This window comes from Spermophilus citellus (assembly GCF_964194105.1).
Source record: "Spermophilus citellus genome assembly, contig: SCAFFOLD_301, whole genome shotgun sequence".
Lineage (NCBI taxonomy): Eukaryota > Metazoa > Chordata > Mammalia > Rodentia > Sciuridae > Spermophilus > Spermophilus citellus.
This window is the reverse complement of record NW_027672985.1, coordinates 173,234-195,313: the sequence shown is the minus strand read 5'-3', so window position 1 is coordinate 195,313 and position 22,080 is coordinate 173,234.

The following is a 22,080-nucleotide window of genomic DNA, read 5'->3' as shown; positions in this document are numbered from 1 at the left end:
ATGAGTTACCTCATCTTCCATTAGGGTGCTGGGTTTTGTTCTGGCATTTCAACTACTGGAATGATACAGGAGCTTGTTAGGCTTGGTTTGATTCTTTGTTATGGTGGTTAACATCAGTTTTAGATTGATCCTAGCAATGTGTCCTTTACTTAGAGCCTGGTCTTTTGTCCTAAAGCTTTTTCCTTTGTGGAATTTCAGCTGAATGCCTGAGGTGCTTGGCAACACTTATTCACACTTCCCTCCCTGGGGATCCCAGCCCACTGCAGCCTCACAGGGTCTCCCTGTGGGCATTCGCCACCTGCCCAGAGTCCCACAGGGAAGCCACACTCACTCCCAGAGCCTCTCTCTGCACAGCTGGTGAAATCCCATCTGTCCGGAAGTCAGAGCGTCCACTGTGTCTCCTTAGTCCAGCAAGACCCCATCCCTCTGGGCACTGCTACCTGCATGTGTCCCAGAGACAAAGGGGCAGACAGGGACATAGGGTGCGCATCCTGCCTTCTCTCCAGGATCAGCCTTGTCCTGCCTTTCCTTCACTGTCAGAAAACTTGCCTCTCATGCAGTTGTCTCTCTTCAGTGGCTTATGACTGGAGGGCACATGCGGCCCAGTTACTGTACTGAGGCTGAGAGTGGACCCCTGACTGTTTTTTTTTCAGTAATTTCCAAAAATAGCCAAATTTCAGTATATTTTCATAAATGTGCCAGCAGATGTCAGCAAAAGGCAAGGCAGTGACATATGAATTTTGTAGTAGGAGGCCAAATATTTAATTATCAGAGTTCAATCAAACATCAGTTCTCTAAATGTAATGCTCCACCAATAACTTCCTTTATCAGCGGATTGCTGACGGTGACGGTGAATCTCATCTCCAGGACAGCAACAGAACTGCCAATCTCTCGGGAACTCTGACCCATCCTACAGCTCTGTGAACTTCAACTCAGAGACTCATGGGCAAATCCTTTGCAATGGTTTACTAGTCTCACCTTGATAGGGACAGTAGTGCTCCATGACACCATAAACCTTACCAAGGCAGCCTTAAGATCCCTCTCAGCTTGACCAAACTTACACACAGGTTTTTTTCCCTTGCCTCTAACCTGACCTTTTGCTTAAAGCATTTACTTTAGAAAACTCTGCCTCTTTAAGATATAAATCTCATTATATTTTTGCTAATTGATAAGGTGATGTTATGATTCATGTAGACATTGGGAAGTGATCAATCAGGGTAATTAGCTTAGCCACCATCTTATCATTTGAGCACATTCAAAATCCTAAAATCCTCTCTTCTCACCCTCTTGAGATTTATAAAGCATCCGTGTTGACTATATTCACCCTGCCTTTGATCTCCTAGAATTTCTAGTTGAGAGTAAACTAGCCACTGAGGAGAGCAGGGAGAAGTTGGGAGAGGAGATGTCAGTCAGGGGTGCAGTGTCAAAAGGAGTAAGTTCTGGTGTTCTATGTAGATGTAAATCCTGTCAGTTTCACACCAAGACTTTTAAGAATCTGAAACATAGTTCAGATTGGTATGAACTCATAAAACAATAATTACTGTGAAATTTAAGAATGACTGAAATTAAATTGATTATTCATGCTAAGAAAATAAACTTACTAAGCATTTCTTTAACTTACATTCCATTTAAAAACTAACAAAATATCACACCTTTAGCAGCTTCTCCAAAGGGCCTTTAAACTCCCCAGAAGCACTGATCTAGCTGAGCAAAAATTGTATGCTGTTGTTAATAATTACTAGAGGTATATATGGCTTTAAAACAGATTTTTGCTAACAGTTAGCTAAATAAATTTTGTTGACTCCATGCTGGGAAACTGGGGTTAATGTACACTGTGAATTTGGCAGTAGGATCACTTGCTATATATTCACGATATTAAAATAACCACTTTTAAAAAGAGGAAACTTCAATGCATGGTGAAGTCAAATTACAGCTCTTTTCTTAAAATATACCTACTAAAAGCAAATTTGGAAAAGAGCAAAGTTATACAGCATATGTATGTCATATATGAACTTGTTCTCTTAAATTTTTATTTTGGAATCAAAGTTTTCACAGTTATATATTTATTAATTTTCCTCTCCAGACTTGCAAACAGCAGAAAGTACTGTTTGTGAGGCTACATTACTTTCACCTTAAATCATATCATACTCACCTATAAAATTAATCTGGAGGAATTTGTTGCATTTTTATATCTCTAACTATAAATGAGACCGTGCATTTGTAATCTTTTAAATACAAATCTACATGTATGCACACACAGGTTATCTTCTGCATACATACAAACATGCATATAATATCTAGACTTGCATTTGTATATAAACATTATGTATGTATTCTAAATTAGATATGTCTTTCTACAAAAGCCCTTGGTTGACTCATTAGTTGGTTATATTATAATGAATAAAAAGGAGCTAAATTTTTCTTCAGGAAATTTTCCCTTTAAAATCTTGAAGAATAATTATTAAAGTAATATTTTGTTAGAAATTGCTCAAGTATAAAGCCTCTGGATATAAAGCCACTGTTCCGCAGAAAGAGCATTTCTATCTTAAGATTTCAAGATTTTAATTTTTCCCTATAAATACCTAAGCAATGCCTGAAATCATACTTGATAACAAGGGAAAAGACTTCCTTAATCATGCAAATGAGAAAGCTTAAATGTTCTGCAGGTAGAAGTGTTTAAATGGGAACACCATTTTTCCTTAAGTCAATTAAAATTGCCTAACTTCCTATTTTTAAAAAATTGTATTAATCTCCTCATCCTCCTCCTCTTCCTCCTCCTCCTTCTCCTCCTTTCCCCTTCTCCCTCCCTTTCTCCCACCCCTCCTTCTCCTTCTCTCCTCCTCCTCCTCCTTCTTTCCCCCTCCCCCTCCCTTCTCCTTCTTTTTCCCTCTCCCTCCTTCTCCATCCCTCCTCCTCCTCCTCCTCCTCCTCCTCCTCCTCCTCCTCCTTCCACTATTACTGAGTTATAAACTAAAGTTCCTGAAGTCAACAAAATAGTTGCCCTTAAGAACTGTGTTTGCCAAGCTAATGGGCACTTATAAACTTTAAAAGGACATTTAATTCTATTTGAATAAAATTGACATTCTATCCGTGTTAAACCAGTTGTTTTGTTAAAAAGAATACTAATGGGAATAAAAATGTCAAATATAATTTAATAATTTAATGGGTTATTCTCTAAATATTCAATACTCAGTTCAATATAACTATTATCAAAAGCTTCCATTTTAACTGCCATTAAACATTTCAAAATTCTCAAAGTACATTTCAGCTAAGATCTGTCTTAGAGAAGAAATATATTATTAGAGAAAAATAAAAGTTTGTTGACCTTTTATAAGGTGATGAAGTTTTAAGAGCAGATGGCAGGTAATTCTCTTTAATCCAGGTTCAACTGACTTCTACAAAATCATTTTACCTTATGTGTAAAATATTAAATATGAAAGCAAGCTTGTTATTGGGATAAAATGAAGAGAAAATAATTCAGAAATTCAGTTCTTACAACATACCCCTGATGTTAAGCAATGCATCACTGTATCATTGTTTAGTAAAAGGAACAAGAGATTCATGGAGAAATGGCTAGTAGAGGGCTTGAGCAGGGAAAATACAATGAAAACCCAGAATAACTTATGGTTGGGGTTATTTAGTGGAGAAATAGACAAAGGTAGAGGGTGGAGGAGGAGAAAGATCAGGAGGGAAAGAGGAAGAGGAAGGAAGGAAGGACAAGGCATGTCACGTCGAAGGGAAATAGGAACCTCCTAAAGACCAGGGCCAACAATGAGACAATGTGAGAAACAAACTAAATAATTTTAAGACCATGTATAGCAGAATAAAATGAATCTGCATGAGTCCCTTCTGATACAAGTGAAAGACTGAATGAGACTTTATTTTTTACATGAGAAGAAATAAGGGAAATTGAGTCATCATTAAGCAAAGCCCAGAGTAACTGTTGCTAGCAACCTCAGGGATGCTATCAGCAGTGACCAAAACGAGGACGAAAACAGAGTCTTTCCACAGCCTCAGAGCATTTCCCTACTTTCCTTCACAGTGGTGAAACCTGAAAAATATCGCCTTAGTCACGTGAGATAAGAGGTTTTAAAACCATGACACGACACACGGAAAGCCCCCTTCTCACATCTGTGCAATTCTTGCCCAAAATTGATTACGCAGGTCTTGTCATGAGAATACTTCAGGCAGTCCCAATCAAGGAGCACTTGGTGACGCAAAAATTGTGCCAAGAACATGAAAAGATATATCCCAGGGTGTATAGGCATGTGACCTATTCAAGATTTTTAAAAAATATTTGTATTTAGAAATACCTTATACATTTTAATTTATTTGTTTATTTTGGCTAACCCAAAGGTCAACAAACTTCCTTTATAAAGGGCAGAGAGTAACTATTCAGTGCTTTTGTAAAGACAGCTACACACACCGTGAAACCAAAAGGGTATGGCTGTGTTGTAGTAAAACTATCTTTGCAGAACAGATTGCAACCTGGACTTGGCCCCAAGGGCCATGGTGTGCCCATCTCTTCTCTGCACTATTATTAGAGCATGTCATCTGGGTAACAATTCATTAGGGTTGTCCTAGTGTGGTATGGACATTTCTTCTTTCCTTAGAGAGAGGTACATTTAATTGAGAGCCACAATTAATAAAGAGCCAAAATTATCTATTTTAAATGTAAAAATATAATATGTGCCTTATTATGGTTTAACTAAAGAGTTGTTTATTTTTCCACTTAATTTCCTATTTCATGCTTTTTACACCCTATTTGCCTCATTTAAATTATACTGCTCAATACTATAATTAATCCCTTATGTCCTTCTGCAGTAACATCAAATTATAGCGGAATATATAAATTGGGTTTGGTTGTTTACCTTTAAAACTTATAAAATATGACACTTTTAATCATATTTGAGTATTATAATAACAAAAAAACTTAGTTTGAGTTGTTTTTCCTTTCAAGAAAATGAAAGTAAATAGTGCATCAATTATTTACACAAAATAATTTATTTAGGGTGTCTCAGGATATTCATGTAAGGATTTTTAATTTATATTTTATTAACTGCTTTTGAAGAATGGTTTAAAGATCTGAGAGGACTCACATTTGTACTATACAAGCATAACTATTTTTAAAGCCATTCAGGTGGTACTACAGAGTATATAAATTATGTAGGTCCTCCAGAAATAGATCATGAGAACAGTATTTAACCATCTCTGGGAGGGACAGGGAATACCTGTACAGGTGTGAGGGAGGCTGATAAGAAACAGCAGGCAGCCAGGAGGGGCACCTTACCAAGCCAGCTGCCACTGGGGTGAACAGTGCTACATTCTGCTGGGACACACTAAGAGCCAACCACGACTGTAGATGGCTGTGTGGGAGGTTGCTCATTCCTCAGTGCCTCTGGCCTGCTGGGTACCCAAGTCACACTCTGGGAACCAGGCAAATCCCTCAAGAGGAAGGGATATTGGCAACAAGAAGTTGGGCCAGGGCACACTGAAGGAGAGTGTAGGAGAGACTGAAGTGGGCATCCACAACCACTACCGCTACTGTATATTTGACTTATGGGCCTCTGAGCCTTTTATTTAAACAAAGGAGAACCATACTGATTGCAAAAGCAAAGGTAACAAGGTAGTCCTTTCCATGGGCTTTAGGCCTTCCTCCTCTTTCTATTGTACTCCCTCTCCATGCTCCCCTTATGAGCCTCATCTGAGCTTTTGGCATGTAGAAAATATTCAATATTGCTTTTCCTACCCTTTAGGACAGAGTAGAGTAGAAGTTTATGTAACAGAATATTTTTATTTTTGTATCATTTTTAGCTCATGTAAATTTAATAATTGTCAAAACAGATTAGTTAGCAGCAAAGAAATGTTTTCCCAGCTAAGACACCTAGAATTTTGAGATCATGGAGATTCAAGATAGTCCATGACATGAAAGAATTAATAAATAAGTTTTAAAAAATGTTCAAACTGTTCATCCTAGAGTAAGAAACAAAAACAAAATGAAAGGTACACATTTTAAATGTATCTTTATTTTTTTTTAAAGAAACAACAAATAATGGAATATTTGGGGGGTAATTTGTTTTTATACATTTTTAAATTGAAAAATTGTATATAACATGAACAGCATGATGTTTTGAAATATATATATATATAGTGAGAGATATAGTAGATAGATAGTGAAATAGCTCACAGAGCTAATTAACATATGTATTACCTCAAATACTTATCATATTTGATAATGAAAACAGTTGAAATCTAACATTTTAACATTTTTCCAGATGACAATTAAATGGTTGTTAACTACCATCACCACATTGTGCAATAGGTCTCTTGAACTTACTCCTCCTCACTGAAATGTTGTGCTATTTAGCCATCATCTATTTACTTTTACTCCCTGCTCCCAGCTAATCTCAATTCTATTCTCTATTCTTACAAATTCAATTCTTTTAGATTCCACATGTAAGTGAAATCATGCAGTTGGTGTTTCTGTGCTGGCTTATTTCACTTAATGTCCTCCAGCTTCATCCAGGTTGTTGGAAATGACAAGAGTTCCTTCTTTGTAAAGGCCAAACACGACCCCATTGCAGTACCTTTCCTCTGTTCATCCACCCACTAGACGACACTAGGCTGACTCCCTCATGATTGTGAATAAACCTGGGATGTGCACAGCTCTTCAACATACTTTTTCCTTTCCTTTGAGAAAATGCTCTCCAGGAGGACTGCTGGATCATGTCACAGTTCTGTTGTTAATCTTTGGAGGAACTTCCATACTGTTTTCTGTCATGGCTGTTCTAATTTACATTCCCACCAACTACGCACAAGGGAACAAAGACTCCCCTTCTCCGCATCTTCACCAACACTTGTTATCTTTAATCTTTTTGATTATAACTATTCTAGCAGGTAGGAGATGATACCTCTCTGTGGTTTTAATTTGCATTTCCTTGGTGATCAGTCATGTTCAACATTTTTTTCTTTCCATATTCCTGCTGCCATCTGTATGTCTTCATTTGAGGGAGGTTTATTCAAGTCTTTTGAATTAGGACAATTAAAATAAGGTCTGTTATTAGATGATATCACTGAATAATAATGTAGATATTAAAATAACCACCAATCATTTAAAAAAAGACATATAGCAAATAAACCAGTAGATATAAGTGGGATTTTGAAAACAACCCACATCCCTGAATTTAAAGGAAGAAAGGAAGGGATACAAAGGAGATAGAAAAAAACTGAGAAAGTAGAAAAATGACCAGCCTGTGGTCCTTTAAAACCCAACACATCAACAATTACATTAAGTGTCTGTGATCTCAAGGAGGCAGCAAAGATAGGGATTATGGAACTGAATTAAACAGATGTGTCAGTTTAAATATAAAGACACAGATAGGTTCAAATTAAACAAAGGAGTGATGATGAAATTGTAACAGGTTAGCTCACCAAGCAAATATGACTTTTCTGGGTGTGTATTCACCTAAAAATGGAATATCCAAACACAATGAAAATAATAAAAGGTGAAGAATCAAACCTATATATGTTTCAGTTTAAGATGGCCTGGTTTGCTCAGTAATGCATATTACAAGTAGATAGGATATCAATAAAGATAAAGATAATGCAATCAACCTATCTCATTAGCATCGGAGGACTCTTCCAGGCCAAACAAAAAATAGACAGGTAGCAAGAACACATGAAAAGATTATCACCATCCTTAGTCTTTAGGAAAATGCAAAGTAAACCAAAGTGGGACAAATACCACAAATTTATTAGGATGAAAACTAAAAATAGAAACTGTCACTACCAAGTGCTAAGGAAGATGTGAAGCACCAGGGACTCTGGAAGATTGCTCATGGTGATGAAAGAAGATCAATCACTTTGGCAAACAGGATTTTTCCATTTTAAAATCAAGTAGGACTTAATCCTACCTCTACATGTGCAATCAAGTCAAATGGACATGTATGTCCACAAAAAGCATGTATACAATTGTGTAGAGCAGCTTCGTTAGGAACAGCCCCCAAATGAAAGCATACTATTCATCAAGCATTGTCTGGATAAATCATTCTTGAGGTATCCACACACTGGAGAACTATTTCACAATGAAAATAACAGATCACAGACAAGTATAGCAAGGTGAATGAAGCTCTCACCCAGTATCACAAACAGAAGATACAAAAGGCTACATATTATTTGAATCTACTTTGACACATTAGAAAAGAGGAAATGGTTGGACCTGGTTGGACCAAAAAGCATATTGGGTCAAGCACAGTGGTGCATGCATGTAATCCCAGTGGCTTGGTAGGTTGGGACAGAAAGATCAGGAGTTCAAAGCCAGCCTCAGTAACCACCAGGCACTAAGCAAGTCAGTGAAATCATGTCTTTAATAAAAAGACAAAAATAGGGCTGGGGATGTGTCTCAGTGGTTGAGTGCCCCTGAGTTCAATCCCCAATACCCACCCCCCTAAAAAAAGCATCATGATGGTTGCCAGAGCCTTCAGGTTGTGGGGAGGGGACTGATGACAGGGGCACAAGAAAATTTGGGGATGACAGATAACAGGAATGTACTGTTTCCCATCTGTAATGCTGGTTACATGGCTGTATACGTTTGCTAAAATGATAGAAATCTACACCCCAGAAGAGTGGGTTTTCCAGTGTGTGGATCATACCCTTAAAAAGCCTATATTTAAGAAGATAATAGAAATTCTAGGAATGTGGTCATACCTCCTACAAGCCAAATCTTCACTCTAGGACTCAATGGACCAGTTATGGCAACCTAGCTGGGCAGTGTATTTGCCTTTCCCACAAAGCAGGTAGATACACTCTGCAGGATGTGGTGGGGCCACCAGGTGGGTCCCATTGTCTTAGCAATAGTCCCAAATGCCTGCTGGAGCCAAAGCACATATTAGTTCACAACTCTTCTTTTCTGTTATTTCAACAAAATATCATGTTTCCCAAGAACACCTTCATGCTAGCTGAAAAATACTCTTGCATACCCACAAGGAGGTCAAATGGGATATATTTGCTTATAAAAATTTTGTACATGCAAAAATAAAATGATATAGAAATCATTTTTATATGAACATTCTCAACAAAAAGATTGTGGATTATTGTTTGGCTCTTAACCAAAGTTCTAATAAATCAGATAGTATGCAAAAGAGTTTAGAAGCAGAGAGAATGTTAACTGCTACAGAATGCCTAACTTGTGTGTTCGAGCCACAGAATTGTATTTCTCATGTAAAAAACAGAATATTCACACAATAGCTGAAGTTTTATCCTTTGAGAATAAACTGATATTACATACATAAATTAGCTCAGGCTCAGAAAAAATTGAGCAATTTTCTTCAATTGATCTTGCATAAGGACTAATGAGGGACCTAGTATGAATTATTAGTGGACCTTGTAGTATATGTGGGAATATACTTTATATATAGGATGGTACAATGCTGAGGAACTGGGTTGTTATAGGTTCACCTGCGTGTTAGTTGACTGTGACTTTCACAAGGAAAATTACAATAACCCCTTTACAACTTTCCTAATAGAAAACATTCTTGCATTTATTTAATTTTCCCACCAGGTGGCACTCTTAGTCCACATGCTGTCAGATATTCTTGTAAAAGTTTTTGTCCAACTTTGATATCCTTTATTCCTTGCACAGGTAAGTAAGTCTACTTTTAGCCCTGTCTACATTGTTCCCATATATACTGATATTCCTCTTACCATTCTCAAATAAAGCATTACTGACAATCCAACATGTTGTTTTAACTATATTGCCTTGAAGAAGGTATGACACAGATCCAGAAAAAAAGAAACCAGAAACTAGAAAGACTTTTAGAGTTTAGTACTCCCTGCTGCCTGAAGAGAAAGCAGCAGGCTACCTAGGGCCTCCCAGGGGAAGCTCTTGGTTGATCAGGATGCAGGGGCAAGCCTTTCTTGTGGATTCTGCTGGAATAAAAGGGCAAGCAGGAAAGCAGGTTTAGGCTTGGGGACTTGGAATAATATTAGTGGGGCTCAGGAGCTATCCCTATGTGTCTTGTACCTGACCCTGGGAAGACAAAGAATTTGGGAATGTGGCCTTGATCAAATGTCAAGAAAGGGAATTGAGGGACTTCTAGGCAGAACCTCAGAAACTGAATCAAGGCTGCAAATGGAATGCACAAACAACAAACAAAAACCATAAAAAAAAACAAGGGTAAACCCTACATTACACCAGCCTCTGTTTTAGTCAGCTATTTTGCTGCTGTGACTAAAGGACCTGATAGCACAACTGTAGAGGAGGAAAAGTTTATCTGTGGGCTCATGGCAATACTGCAGGTTAATGGTGACGAGTCCTGCTCCCTCACAGGTAGAAGTATAACATTAGAGAAGCATGCAGAGGCTAGCATATAAAGCAGGGTTTATTTAAAAAGGAGTGACATAGGGCTGGGGATGTGGCTCAAGCGGTAGCACGCTCGCCTGGCATGTGTGCGGCCCCGGTTCGATCCTCAGCACCACATACCAACAAAGATGTTGTGTCCCCCGAGAACTAAAAAATAAATATTAAAATTCTCTCTCTCTCTCTTTAAAAAAAAAAGCGGGGGGGGGTGACATAGACCTCTCCCAGGAAGAAGAACGAGGCCATAGCTGGTATCCTGGTATCCCAAGGAGTGAGGGTGTCTTGCTTTTTATATGTCCTAGGATTCCTTCTCCCCCTGCTCTCGTTCCCTTATCTTTCTCCATCCTGAGTATGTGACTAGGCCCAGGAGATGCTTGGTGGGGTGGCCAAAAGGTGAGAAGCAGATGGCCAGGGGAAGGGCCAGGTGGAGCAGCCCAGGACACATTAATTAACAACATTGTAACTCCCTGTAGGGAGGGGCAATTCCTGGAACAGGTTACCTTAGCAACAGGTGGGAGCAGGGGGTTCTTGATAAGGGTGGAGGAAAGGCTCTGAAGGAATGAACATTTCAATCCCCTCCAATCTCTGGATCTGACCCTTGACTATCTGCTTCTAATTCTAGCTTCACGGGTTTCAGAGGTCGTAGTTCCACAGAAGACCAGCTCCACTCCTCAGGGGCTCCAGGTGAGGCAGAAGAGTGTGCAGAGGGAAACAGCTCCTATGGCAATCATGAAAGGAAGCAGAGAGAGGGTCTCCGCTCACCAGATACAAATATACACCCCAAAGCCATGCCCCAATTCCCACCTCCTCCAGCTGCACCTACCACTTCAGTTATCAATCAAATAATCCCTATCAGGGGATTAATTCACTGATGGGGTTAAGGCTACAACTCAATCATTTCTCCTCTGAATCTTCTTGCATTGTCTCACACATGAACTGTTGAGGGACACCACATTCAAACCATAACAGCATCCTTTATTTATTTATTTTTTGTGAATCTCTTCATATTTCACATAGATGGAAGTGTTTGGAGCTTTGTATCTTGGAAACTGAGTCTTTCCATCATCCCTGAAGGAATTTGCACAGAGGAATCCTGACCGGTGATGTAGGACTCTGTCCCGGGGTGTAGTGACATTGGTGAGATAAGCTGGGGCATTTCTGTTCATTGGTGTTGGCTCTGGACTCCTGGTTTGTGTGTGCCTGCTTTGTCTCTATTTTTCTTTGTAGAAAATTAGAAAAAGTTGAACCAGATAGTAAAGATGTGTTCCCTCTTTAAGACATGTATTTAATTCACAGAATTTTAAGGAAGAGCCTGGAGCTGCAGTGGGAGTATGTGCCTGTTATTCCAGGAGCCTGGGAACCTGAGGCAGGACGATTGCAAATGTACGACCAGCCTGGGCAAATTAGCAAAACCCTGTCTCAAAAACAAACAAACAAAACAAAAACAAAACTGGGATGTAGCTTAGTGGAGGAACCTACATGTTATGGTTAGTGGAGTATTTGAATGTGTAACATAATACAGCAAATAGATCCTGATAGTCAAGTGACTAAAAAGAGGACAGTAAGTCATATAAATTCAAAAGGAAAGGATAAGAAGTTCAGGGAGAGGGAGGCACGTATTATTAGAATTTGACATTTGAAAGCCCAGAAGCTATAGCCCAAGTTTACATAAAAAACCTGGCCCTTCCTCATCCCCTTCAAATATCACAAACAGCCCTTCCCTCTTGTAGAAAATAATCTTCTGGCAAGAAGATCTGCTCTGAAAGGTCTTCATTCTGGCCACCACTATTGTGTTAAAGAAGTCCTGGAGAGGGGCATTCACTTCACTCCATCTGTCCTCTGATGGGGACCAGGGAAGTGCTCTCTACTGCAGCTCTCAGAGTCATCACTGGTGGGTCTGCCTGTGGCCAGGAGGGAAATGACTCAGCCATCCAGGCTAACTGGCTGATTTCTACTCATACTCAATAGAAAAGGAAAAATAAAAGCAACATTGTAGAGATAGTATTGTCCTGGGACATCCTGGGGAAGAAGGGGAAATAGTATCCCAGCTCCCAAATAGAACAGTATTCCAGAAACAGCATTTTAAATCCAGCTAGAATAAATTGCTTGACCATTTCCAGGAATTAACTAAACACGTGCAAAATTACATTAACATATGCAAAACACTAAGCTTTTATATTATTGCCAAAATATTCAAGTTCCTTCTCTTTTTGCTACTTTGAGACAGAAATCAAATCAGAATTATTTTTTTTTAAATTAAATATTCCATGTTTCAAAGTAGGATAACTCGTTTGAGATAAATAGTGTAGATTTATGTTTCAGAATCTGTTGACATAACACTCAAGCTTTTAAGCTCAGCTAAAAGTTTTGAAACTGATTTTGTTAACACCTGTCCCATTCTGCACATTAAATCCCAAAGCCACTTTTCTCTCTCAACCCCCTTGCTAATCTCTACTCTAATTATTTTATTTCATTATAAATATGTACTTTTATGAATTTTCTCTTCATTGACTTTTCAACTCCTAATGTACGGCCTGGTCATCATTTGCTATTTCCCAAGGCCTAGCAATTACATGGTATATGTTGGATAATTACGATATTTTAAAAGAATAAGTGAATAAAGATACACATTTTGTTATTGTAGGGGAAGAAATGGGAATTAGGTAGATATCAACATAGAATCGTCACTGAAAAAAAAAATTCCAAACATTGAAACATACTTTTCTATGGTTTTACAGTTAATTTTTATGAGGGGAAAAATGACTACTAGGGAAGAGTAGCCAAGAATAAGTAGTTAAAATATTAAAGAGTTGATATTACATAGCATTTTTTAGGCAATGATGACAAGAAAAAAAAAAGTCTGCACATGTTCAGTGTAGAAGCACAACTTTTTCTAAATATTTTTGCTCCTGGGTTGAATCCACAGATGTAGAAACCAGGGATCTGGAGGGGACCCTCTCTAGACAATTCAATGACATCATCTTATGGTACATTTGAGTGTCCTTTTCTACTTTATTTCTAATATTTCTCACCTTCACTATTTAGTTTTATCTCACAATTTATAGTTACACATCAAAATTTTAAAGTCATGACCATTGGGATTATTATTTTTTAAAGGTTGTTTTTTTATACCTTATTTTATTTCTTTTTTTTTTTATTTTTGTGTAGAGCTGAGGGTGGAACCCAGTGCCTCACCCATGCTAGGCAGGCTCTCCACACGAAGCCACAATTGGATTGTGGATTATATTTATAGATTTTGGTTCTGGTTAAGATTTTTATTTTACCTCTTTATTTAGCTATTGTCAAATAATAATAAATGAGTGACTCCCGGAGATTATAGGTGGGTATAGGTGGGTGCTCCCGGAGTTGCACGTGAATTGCAAATTGATGGTCCCAGCACTTCTCAGGATCTTATATTAAGGAGAGAGAAAAGACCCTATTCTGAAAGTAAATAAGACTGAGTTGATTGTTTGGAACTCATAGTTTGCAAAGAAGAAAGAGAATGAGTCCAGGATGAAAGGGAGGAAAAGGTTGAGATGTCAATGAGCATGCATTTAAAATAATAAATGATTTTTCAAGGGTACCACTCCACTGGGAAATCCAGGGAAAGCTAGGATGGTTTGTATTTTTCATTTATGTCATAGGTCCTATGGGTTTCTTTCAGCATCTATGACAACGTTTAATTCTTCATCCAGCGTATCTTAATAATGTCTGTTTTTCTCATTTCTCCTACGTGTGGATATTTATTTCTGTTTAGTGGACCCCTCCCCATATCTTCACTGCTTTTTGCTAAGGCCAAGGCCAAATTATTAATGCACATTCTAAAGGACAATAGTCCTGTAGTTTCAGAGTAATTACTTTTCCAACTCCCACAGTAAATTTTCTTTTAAAACACTATCTACAGTGTGAAATTGAGTAGACATCTGATGGAGCTCAACCCATTTATTTCTCCTCTCAAAAAATCATTAAGTTTGAGTCACATTGAAAGCTGTACTGACATTAAGTAATGCATTCCATTCCTTTAAATTGCTTTTCTAGCTACACATTATCCATGTACAAAAGCATATCAGAATATTCCACATTTTGAGCTAGTATCTCAACAAACATGCACACACACACACACACACACACACACACACACACCACAGAATTTTCTTATTCATAATAGCAACACAAAACAGAGAACAATTATGAATTACTGTGTTGACTTCTTGAGTTACAATAAGCAACTCTTGTGATCAAGAATGTCATTGGCAATTGGGTGTGTTGAGTGTTCTTCAATTTGGTGCTAATTTTCCAACAAAAGTGCTTGCTATGTTAAAATTTACTTTACCTTATAAAATTATCTTAATTATGCAGAAAATGTTAACACTATGGTTGACTTTTAATCAGCATAGTCAAAGAAGAAAATTTAATCCAAGCAGGGATATAAGGGTATTGATTATCTGCCTCCTATGCCACAGGGTCAAGTATAAGGTGGATGCTGTTTGTATTAATATAAATTCCCTGCAATAGCATTGAAATCTGTCACTATTATTGATTACTGTTTTAAAGCCCATGCCCATTGATTTGAGCAGAAAAATTATCGGGATGGATTTAGCACTTGCTTGCTATGACTTGTAGTCAATACGTGACCTATTGAACAAATATTCATAATATTGAACTTTATGCATACCCATCAAAGTACACAGCATGCAAAAAGATACAGTGGATGGTTATATTAGAACTGGCTTGAATACCACCTGCTCCTGGTAGTTAGTTTTTGATGGACTGTCAAGGGGCTCGAGAGAAGTTGTACATAGGTTAGTAAATGTGTTCTGGAACATATACAGCAAAAGCTGTGGTATGGGAAATGTTAATCATGGAAGTAACTGAAATTCATAAGAAAATTCCAAGGACACTTAGAATGTTAGAGTTGAAGGAACTCTCTAGATTCCTGTGTAAAACCATTAATAAAAGATTTTACTACATGTGAGCTCTAAAACCTGGCTAAATTTGAAAATTCAGTGGGTATGGATCAGAAAACATGCCTTCTTCAGCCTTGGAAATACCTGGTAATTTTTGTATGTCTGTTTTCTGTTGTTAATCTTGTTGAAGTTTCACATTTTCTCCTGGTTATGCCCGATGAATGCCCACCTGAACCTGATTTTACAATATCCCATGGGTCTACAGAGGAGTAAGAGAAACTACACATTTTCAAGAAAATCATCTGCAGGTGCTCCCAGGGCAGTGCGAGGACTTCCGACCTCATGACTTCATCTATAGTGCCATGGTTTTTTGTTGATTTTTGAGGGCAGTTTTAATTGAAAAGGAAAATTAGCTAATCTTCATAAAGTCCCTTTGTCTCCTAAGATTCATATTAGTGATTTGTATAATGATGGTTTAAATTCTCTGTGAAGTTCTATTATGCTATACTAATCTATAGAAACCCTACTTAACTTTATTTAGTAGATTAGTGAATTTCATTACAAATCAAGATTTCCAGGCTTATGTTTGTAGACAGTTTGGTATCTTGGAAGCATTAAAGTAATTGACCGATATATATATATATACATGTATATATATATATATGTATATATATATACATGTTTATATATATATATATATATATATAAACATGTATATATATATACATATATATATATATGTATATATACATACATATATATCTTTTTCCACATGTATGTTGCCATGGCAACAAATGTAGAAGACCCACTGAGTGATTAGTCATTTTAAATTAAGGAGACACTTTGATATAGATGTCTTTATTTTTCCTTTCCTGAAAAGAAACAGTCAGAAGGCCATGAATTTGAATCCTATTAAATATTAATTTCACCCCAATTTTTGTGACTCACTGTCATTTTCAAACTTCAGATCTTCTGCAAAAATAGGTGAGAGTTTTTTTTTTTATGTGATGCTGGTGGTAAAACATCAAGTTCTTATATTATATTGTAGCATCTCTCTGTCTTCCTCTCTTTCTCTCTTAGCCACTCTTTCCCTTGATTTAGATCTATTGAGTAATTTCAAGCCATTTATTTATCCCCATATATCTTATGATTATGATTCTATGGTGAGAGAATACCTATGTATTAATAATATACAGATGATTATGAATTTAGTCTTAAATAATATAAATCACAAACAACTTTCCCGTAAACACAATGGAAATGGCATCCGATCTGGTCTTGGAGCCTGTTTTCTTTCTGGAGAATGGCCATAAAGACTAGCCCCACCCTGACAGGCTCCAGGGATTTGATGATGGGTGTTTGCTGTGTGCCTTTCACAGGGTTCTGGGGTATCCTTGTGCATGGTTCAGTGCCTGAGTGTTGAGTGTGTGACCAGGTGTGCATCTCATAGCCAACTTGGTTATACCAGCAGCTACCTTCAGGGCTCTTCTCTGACTTGTGTCTAGTTATTACTACCAAGATAACTCTCTAGAAAGAAGTCAGGTGTATCAGTCAGGTGATGCACAGGCGGCAACTCAAAAAAACACACAAGATAACAGAAGCAGTGCTTTGCTTACAGATCTCAGAAAGAAGAGAAGAGCGTGCCTCACAGGACCAATAGGAGGCGGGAGCCATCCAGGACTCATAGGCTCCATTAGAGGACCTGTGGTAAGGATGTGGAGCATCTCTCCATGTGCTGATTGGCCATTGGTATATCTTGTTTGGATAAATAAATGTATGCTCAAATGCCTTGCCCTTTTTATTTACTATGGAGTTCTAGAAATTTGTTGTATATTCTATCCACTTATCATTGATATGATCTTCACACATTTTCCCTCATCTCATCAGCTGTCTTTTGATTTTTGATCATCAAAATGAACAGGAACTTTTAACTTTGATAATATTTACATCCATGTTATGTTTGAAATGTGTTTCTTTGATTTTTGTACTTTTGGCATTTAGGAAAACACTGCCTCACCCAAGGTCACAAAGATTTGCTCTTATGATTTCCTTCAAAAGTGTGATAGTTTTAACTTAACTCACTGATCCATCTCAAGTTATTATTTTGTATATGATATGGCATATCCTTTGCATATAGATATCCAATTTTCTCAACATCATTTATGGAAAAGACTATTCTTTCTCCATTAAATTATTATGGCTTCCTTATAAAAATCAAGCGACCATAAATATCAAGATTTATTTTTGGACTCTAGATTCTATTTTATTGGTCAACGTGTCTGAGCTTGTGCCAGTCCCATCCCTGTAGCTTTAGGATAAGTGTTGGATTCAGGAAGTTTGAGTCCTTCCACTTTGTTCTTTTTCATTATTGGCTGTTCTGAATCCTTTTGTTTTTATATTAATTTTAGGATTACCTTGTCAACTTTTGCCAAAAAATAAAAAAGTCAGTTGAGAGTTTGACAAGGGACTGAGCTGTCTCTGCAGATCAATTTGGGGAGTACTGTCCATTTTAACAATCTTAAATCTTCAAATAATAAGCATGGAATTATTTATATTTATTTAACACTCCTTTCAATGATATTTTACAATTTTTGTCTTATACTTATTTTGTTAAATTTATTCATGAAAATTTTATTGTTTCAATGCTACTATAAATGGAATTTTTTCTTAGTTTCATTTTCAGATTAATTGCTAAGAAATAAAATTGCCTTTTGCATATTGATCTGTTTTTGCCTTTTGATATTTTTAAATATTCAGTTTTATTTTAAACAAATATTGCTGTTCATCTCTGAATCCCAAGCTTTCATTTGAATTACTATATTGCAAAGAACTTAAGTCATTTAAAAAGAAGCAAACACTAGTTCATTTAATATGATACCTGCAATGATTTTGCATAGTTTTCTTATGCTGATTTTAGATCATACAAATCTTTAATGCTTGCACTTTTCCTAGGAAATGGAAACAACTTAAATATCTGTGTTTTTCTCAGTAAGTTCTAAAGGTCACAAGTCAGTAATAGCATTTAGCAAGGTAGATCAAGACTTTTACTATATCTGATCACTTTTGTTTGCATGCATTTTTGTGGATACTTGGAAGTGTGTGAATTAACTAATAAAAATTTTAGCTTTACTTGGTCCCTACCATATTCCAGGTCCTGGACTGATTGGTTCCTTGCTCACTGAGGACTCTGCCTTTTATTGCCTAGGAGTTAGAGAGTGAAAGGTAGCATAAAATTGAAGCAAAATGATGCAAAATCGCTCCTCTTACCTAAAGGGGAAAAATAATAGAAAATAATTCCCTTTCAAAATCAAGGGACACACAGAGGTTTTTTTTTCTATTTAATAAACCTATAAAATACCCTCAGAAATTGTCTTTTTATGTATTTGTCATATTATTTCCTGGCAGCATTTAATTTTTCCTTGCAGAGTCATTGTAACTAAAATCCATCACAGTTGAATGATCATAGTAAATCATCTGTTCAAAGAGAAATTTAACTTATAACAGCTATTGAGTGCATTTTCTACAATTAAACAATGACCAATCCAAAGAATTTGAGAGAGGCCCAGTAATGCTGATTTTCAAAGTTAGCCATAAATCACTAAATTAAAGAGTATTGGCTAAAGTTAGCAGTGTTGATTGAGGTTTTTGCACTTTTAATTATGCCAATTATTTCCTGAGATAGGTGATCTGAGAAAAGGGAATTAACATAATCAGTGAATTATGCTATACTCCTAGCTCTTGACTGAGCCAAGGATAATTTGGATATGGCTTCACATCTGTTTCTATTTACCTTTAAATGATCTGAGGGATGGGAATAGAGGATCCGAGACTTGGCATTCCTGAGTGTACTATCTGTGAAAGATTAAATGTGTCCTCAACTATTCCCAAGAGGCTGCAATGGCAGAGAGCTCCCAGAAAGAACTGCAAGGCTGCCCAGGGAAAATCTGAAAGACAATAGGTCAGTACCATTTGTACCCTGAGGTGTCTGCTGCCAACATGATTTGCTGGGCCTGGGAACACAGGACCAACCTCAGCAAACGCAATATTCACTGTCATGATCCAAATGTGTTTCTGGCCATCTTGAAATCCCTGGTTTTGCACTGGAAATGTGGCTTAATCACTGAGCATTTGCCTGGCATGTGCAAGGCCCTGGATTAAAACAAAACAAAACAAAAAAGTTTCTCATAAATTTCTTCGTATATATCTCTTTATATTGGTAAACATAGGGTGAAGGAGCCAAAAAAAGAACTTTTATTCTTAGACTGGTAGACCCTGAGCTCATGGGACAGGATGATGCAGACAGATGACATGGATCAGGATAATTCATGCCTAAAATTCTTACAAAATCTATTCATATGATAAAGGTATATCTCTTCCTTCTAGATCAATGCTACATTGTTTAGTAAATTAGTCATTGTCTAAGAAAACTGTCTTTATGTGCACTTAGAAAATAAAATTATAGAACCAGAGTAAGATTGAAATGTACCTCATTTTTTTTTTGTCTTGCAGTTTTATTTGAAATATTTTTTCTCAAATAACAGAGTCATAATCTTTACACTTCTGTAAATAGCTTTAGATTGTGCCTTGTCTTGACACTACCACCTAACAAATTTCTAGCCCCATTTCCAGGCCCACTGAAGTCTGTATGTTCTACATTGTGCTTCTTACACAGGTCTTTGCATGGGAAGGCAGAAGGACAAATCAGAAGGAACATGAGTTTTGAAACACAGAACAGCGAGTTTAAAAACTGATGTTAAGAATGCTTTTAAAGCTTGTGTTTACAATCTCAAAAATTATGGTATTAAGAACACTATCATGTATTGAGGACTCACTATGTTCCAAGTACAGTTTTAAGAACTTAATAAATATAACCTTCTACAACCTCTAAGGAACTATATTATCCGTTATAGAGATGGAAAAGGGAATAAAAAGCAATTCCTGCCAAGAGGCAGAGCTGGGATTCAATCCCAAGAGGCCTGTGTACAGTGTAAGTGCCCTTAAGCTCTTTGCTACATTTTTATCTTTGCACTGTGTGGCTAGACCTCCTTTACAAAACAGAATTGACAAAAATAAAATAAATTATGCCAAGATGATTTTAAACTGGAAAATGATTATTGAAGACTAGGTATTATTATTAGCTATTATCATATCACTGACAAATATTTTAATAGGATTTTTATAATACAGTTTAGAGTAAACTTACCCCCAATTATGAAACCCAATTAGATTACTCACTTTTATCAGAGTGAAAATAGCAAAAAAAAAAAAATGTTTATAGCTTTTAAAGGACCTGTAGTCCAAGAAGGTACTTCTAGATTTTATTGAACAGAGCCCATTTAATTACTTTACAATTAAAAACTTGAAGGATTTTAAATAGCCAATGAACTACATGGAATTTAAGGCATATCCATGTTTTCTATAAGTGAATGTATGGATAAGGTTCTCTATTGTACCTATAGATAGTTTAAATACCATGGTAGCACAGCTACTATTATCTCTTTAGCTTCTTGTGAAGTTTTCCTGTAGGTGAGAGAAGATTTCACATGGAAGTGAAGACGAGGACTTAATAACCACTAATTATTATATTTGTGGAAGGAAGGTGGTAATGGGGACTTTAGAAATAAGAAAGCCTGCGCGCGATTAAATGAATAAATTTCAATATTCTTGTGAAATATTTATTGAGTTAGTATCCACCCTGCATGCTATGGGTATTGACTAGGAAAAGGCATCAGGAAAGAGGGGCTTGGGTTGAATATAATAGGATAAGTACACTTTTCACAGAAAGAACTGGATATGCTTCTTATTAGAGCCAACATGAAGGTGCCATGTGAGGCTGATGGTCCTGAGCTCCTGATGTGGGCACAGGGTTGAGGGATTGACACCTAGCCCATGGGGAGAAGCAAGGCACCAGAAGTGCAGAATGAGTATGAAAATTAATGTCTCAGATGGAGGAATAGTGTCAAAGCCCGATAAGTGAGGGTGAAAATAAAATTTTCAAAGAGAGTCAAGGGACCATCTGAGCTGAAACAAGAGCCAGACCGAAAATTGAAGAATCCCAGAATGTAAAGCAATATGACTCAGCAAATGAGATTCTAAAACTAAGTCTTTTAGAGTCAATCTAGAGCTTTGGTGGCTTTCCCCCATCCCATCCCCAAATCTACAGGACTATACTGGAAATATTCAAAGGTTTAACTTGGACCAGAGTAATTGAACGTCCTTCTCAGAGAATCATTGAACTACCACGAGGATACCACTGTCAAATCAGACTGAAGGGAAGTTTACTCAGCCTTACTAAGAATTTCCAGGGTGCATCAGCACCTGTGAAGCCTGAACAAAGCATGGAGAAGTCCAAGTCTGTCCGAATGCTCCCCAGGACCTTTCTTGCTTTTTTGTCCAGGATATTCCATAACATAGATTAGCTTATGAAGTCTAAAGTCATCTCTGATGCTACATTAATTGCACTAAAAGGAGTTTCATCAGTCAGGATACAGCTCACCTTTGGACCCCCTGTTGCCTGGCACCAAAGCCCTGATCAACTGTGCCTTTCTTGAATTGTTGTGATAGCCTCTTAATCTAGTCTTTGGAGCCCAAGCCTTTCTTTAACACATCCTTGAAACTGCCATCAAAATCAAAGTCTTTTCTTTCCCTCTATAATAATAGTCTCATTATATCACTCACCTATTTGACTCAATTGAATGGTCTCACATAGAGTGCTAAATTTAAGGCCATGTAATTCTCTGGCCACTTGTAGCAGAATTCTGTATCTCATACTCCTTCTCTGGCAATAGCAAACTGCTATTTAAAACATTTTTAAAA